The following is a 4,712-nucleotide window of genomic DNA, read 5'->3' as shown; positions in this document are numbered from 1 at the left end:
GCAAGACAATATGGCGCCCGCCGGGGCTCACCCGGAAGTGAAGCGCGGGCGTCACCGCGCCGACCCCGCCGCGGGGGGGGCTCGAGAGCGCCTCCCGCCGCCATCTTTGCTAAGGGCGGGCGGCTCCGCCCCACCCCCCGCTGCCCCTTCCCTTGGCGGGAAGCGGGCGGCCGAGCGCGATGCCGCCGCCGCCATTTTGACTGCGGGCGGGGAGGTGGAGGAGGGGCGACGGGGGCTCCGGAGCCCGGTCAGGAGGGAAACAGAGTAAATAAAGCCGGGAAACGTCGGGAAACGAGCCCAGAGCTCCCTGTGGAGGTTTAGAAGGCGGCATCCTGTATCAGGGCGAGGGAGCAGTCTCCATCCATCGTGTGCAGCCAGACAAGAGCTGGTTCCAGGATATATTTCCCACTTACATGCATGGGTCTAAGTTTTCCCAAAAATCTTATCCCTATTCTGTTACTTTCCAAGGACTAATTTTACTGTTATTATCAACTTCACAACAGTCAAAACTCTTCCTGATGTGGCACTGGCTCCAGCTCTGCCTGACCTTGTGTTTGGGATGGGGAAAGGCTGCAAGCAGAGGTGATTACAGAAGACACAGCACAGATCACACCTCCCACAAGACTTCATCATCTTCAAAGAATGAACAGTGTCTGAAAAAAACACTGCTTGAAACAAAACATACGATCAGAAGGACATTCTGTCTAATTTAAAAAAAATACAATTGCTTAGATGGAATGTAATTCTAATCAAAAATATAATAGGATCATAGAATCCTAGAATGGTTTGGGTTGGAAGGGACCTTAGAGATCCCCCAGTTCCGCTGCACAGCCGGGGGCAGGGACAGGTCAGACCTGGACCAGGCCGGGCTGCTCAAGGACCCATCCCGCCTGGCACTGGAACACTCCTAGGGATGGGGCATCCACGGCTTCGCTGCACAACCTCTGCCGCTCTCCTCCACTTTCTGTAACAGCAACTGCTCCTTGTATCGGCTGCTTCATGAAGGGGATGTGACTCCGGGCAGCGATGCCGCACTGGGATGTGCAGGTACCTCACACGCTGCAGGGTATCGGTGCTGTCTCAGGTCAGCGGATGCATATCTGGAGCATTCATGGAGCAGGATAATTCTTTTAAGTAGTTTCTTCAGAATATCCAAATTAATTTTTAAGTGATCATAAGGTTTACCTTGAAATTATTATCGTATTTTATGCATGAAGATAAACTCAAACCATCCCTGGTAAATAGCTATTCTTGTATCAACGCTGAGGTTGATTCTGTGGGCAAAAGCTTAGTGGTTGCATTGCGTTTTGTGAAACAGGGATTTTCATTGGCTAGCACATTACTTACCACTGTGATCACTTCCTTTCCTTCCTTCAGCATCATGTGGTGTAAATGCCTGAAGCATCCATAATGTCTCTGATCACTGGATAAAGGAATGCTAATACCCACATGGAGTGTACAAAATAAATTTAACGTCTATAAATCTACAGAGACTTGAAAGCTTCAAGAAACTTGTGCTTTACTTCATGTACTATTTCATTGTAAGATTTGTTGGTGCCCCTTACACTATGTATTACTGTTAACTTAAGTCTTAAGGACTTCTGCCTTTTTGTGGTGCAGTGGCTGGACCATGAATGCTTTCCGTGGCCAGCAGTGCTCCAGAAGTTTCAAGTCTGTTCAGCATCTTCTGACACAGAGCTGGAACCCTGAGGGATATTTAGCGGATGTGCAGGTATGAAACTACTGAAACTGGGGATGGGAGAGGGACCCATTCTTGGTCCTGGTTTTATCACAGAGTTACAGAACTTGGTCCTTGTAAAGGGAGTGAACTGCCTCTTAATCTATGACCTATGCAATGGGTGGTCAGGCAGGGGTTACAAGCGGTGTAGCTTAAGTGCTCGAAGTTAGGGAGTCATCTCTGGTGGCTCTTCCAAGTGTAGTGAAGTTGTGACACAAAATTAAAGGGAAAAATATTTTCTCTTCAGTTGGGGGAAAAAATGGAAGCTTTGTGAACTCGGTTGTACAACGTACAGCTCATATTTAAACAATACAGTTCTCCAAATGTTTGGATGTTTTATTTATACATCTGTCAAACAATATATAAAAGAGAGAAAAACACAAAATGAATAGGAGACAAATGGCAGCTTTGTTCTCAGAAACTTCTTAAAGTACCTGGGATAGAGCGAAAAACTGATCAGACTTTTGGCTTTGTTTTTAAATACAGTCTGTGCTTAAGGCCCTGTTTACTTAGTAACATTTGGAATTAGAGATTACAAATAAAGTGTAAAATGTGTCAGTACTGTAGTAAAGGTCTAAAAATATTATTTATTGTTTAAATACCTGCAGAGTAGACTTAGACCATTAATTCAAAGGCGAAAAAAAGTAAATGAATGAAAACAAGATGAAAATTTTAAACATGCTTGATTTATTGCTCACAAGTATTTCTTACTTAGCAACAAGGTTTTTTTGATTACTTGGATTGTCTTTTGTGTCAGTGCAAGCACATAGAAACATATTGGGGATTATTCCCCTGCATAAATGACAGCAGAATCGGAACTTAACTTTGTGAAATGGATAAACTGGGAATGGCTGCTGCTGACATGGTGGTTTCATTACAGAGTTCACTGTAATAATCCCCAGGTTACACAGCTCAGAACCAAAACATGACCCTAACAAAGCAATGAGGTTCGTGGTAAGAAATCATAAACCTACTTAAAACAAATGCTTTTCTGTTTTATTTTAAAAGCAGTACTGCACCTTTATACTTTGTACTAGAAAAATATTGGACACTGCTATAGATGTATGAAACACTATTCACACTTTAAAATAGTTTTTCTGCTAATATCAATGAAGACGCATATTTATAACTTTATATAAATGAAATGTATACCAAGTAGTCTTACAGTAGTTACAATGCATTGCAGTTGGTTTATTATAACAAAAAATTCACTTAGATGTCTGATATAATACGCACAGGAAGTGTTTTGATTTGCACTAACAGACTTCTGTCTGAAAATATATTTTATCATTTCAGTTTACAAAAAAATAGATATTGAGTAATTTTGAATAATCACTTTCCCACTGTTTCTGCAGCCTGTTTATATGCCAACGGGAGAGGTACAAACAGGTAAGACAACTGGCAAAATGACATCCTAAGACAGAAAATAAATACAGCAGCAAATACAATCCATTCTAAAACAATTAGACTGAAATGGTTCTACTGAAAATTAGTGGCATCTCTCATGCAGATGTACAAATCTTTGTACAAACACATCAGTGTGTACAGAGCACAGTAAAAATGTCTTCTGATGATGAAAACAGGAATATAGAATTTTTGTTTAATCAAGACTGCTGTGAAGCTGTTTTGTGAAGTATGCTACCACTTTTTAATTAAAATTGGATTTGCTAATTTTTGCTAACCTAAGAGTTGTATTCAAATGCTTTCTTTATTCCCATTTAATACTTCTTAATATTTCACCTCAAGAAATGATTCATTTCCAAATCTTCCATTCATTACCAAGATGTTCAAATAAGACTTTTATAATGGCTTGAGAATGTAGATGAAATAATTCCATGTCCCTTTAGGATTCTGTTTGTGTTACTATAAAAAAGAAGTCTAAAGAGAAGCAAATGGTGAAGTTAAGCTATTTTAGGCTTTTAATGAATTTATAAACCACTCTCACCTGCTACCACTTGAAATCCATAAGCAAGAACGCTTCACTGGCAGAGGGCGCAGATGGGGACAAGCGTGGAATGTTTGGCAGACTGTGTGAATTTTGTTTTCTAAACAATGATGATTACAGTGCCCACATTTTGAGCAGAGACCTTTAGAGTTGGTTTTCCTGCACCACAAACTATTTGTAGCCCTCTCTTGGGAGAACAGACTTATATAATCTTGATGTCTGTACACACATTGGTGTAAATAGGCTAGTATAATAAATCTGCTCCCTGTCACTTTTTGCCATATTTACCACAAATGGTATATAAATCCAAAGATAAAGTTCTTTCTGAGGAGAAATCTATAACCTGGACCAACTCTTTAGCTGGTACAGCCATCTTCGCTGATGCCTCCACTCTGGGGAAACTTTCGTAGAGTTCCAGTTAACCATATGCAAATCAAGAACTTCTCAAAAATTAGGTTTTCTTATTGAAAAGTGAGGAGCTATTTACTTTGCTTTCTTTCTCACTGTTCTAAAGGCTTGTGACTGGTGAGCAGAGAGCTGCTCAGGAGTCTCAGCTTTCCTCAGATACCTGTATTGCCATCTGCAGGTAGAGCTGCATAGGGAGAGGCAAGACTATCATTACAGTAGCTCTTCTTTTGCTACTTCATGGAATGCAACTGATGGGATTGGGAAACATTTTGTAATGGTTATGGATTGATGAAGCAAAAGGCATTGACAGAGGCTTGTGGATCCCTCAAAACATAAAGAGATAAAGAAAACAGTGGTGCCCTTATGAGAAGCAAAGGGTGGAACAAAGAGAAAGCCATTTCTGAACTATTCCACATGAAGAAGGCAGCTATTGCACTTTCTCAAGGTGTGTGGGACCACAAAGGCATGGTGTACCTCAATGGAGAGTAGATGCTGTAAGGCCTGAAAAGACTTTTGGTCTGGTACCAAGATACTTAAAGGAGAGTCTTCAACTTCAGAGCCCTTCAGTAAATTCTGAAAACACACAGCTGTTCAGCACTGTGCACGCATCTGGCAGCTGCA

At 41.3% G+C, this 4,712-nt stretch overlaps 1 protein-coding gene across 5 annotated transcripts in view; it reads right to left on the bottom strand.

Moving 5' to 3' along the window:
• Positions 1-2,402: 2,402 nt before the first annotated feature.
• The window catches only part of USP45 (ubiquitin specific peptidase 45), a 56,175-nt gene continuing 53,865 nt past the window's right edge, over positions 2,403-4,712 (bottom strand). For all 5 annotated transcript variants that reach the window (XM_069851137.1, XM_069851139.1, XM_069851140.1 and 2 more), the window contains one exon: positions 2,403-4,707. The gene's annotated coding sequence lies outside the window, so the exon portion shown is untranslated. The remainder of the gene's footprint in view (positions 4,708-4,712) is intronic.

Source organism: Phaenicophaeus curvirostris, chromosome 2, assembly GCF_032191515.1.
Source record: "Phaenicophaeus curvirostris isolate KB17595 chromosome 2, BPBGC_Pcur_1.0, whole genome shotgun sequence".
Lineage (NCBI taxonomy): Eukaryota > Metazoa > Chordata > Aves > Cuculiformes > Cuculidae > Phaenicophaeus > Phaenicophaeus curvirostris.
The sequence above is the reverse complement of the archived record's forward strand: the minus strand, read 5'-3'. Positions and strand labels throughout refer to the sequence as shown.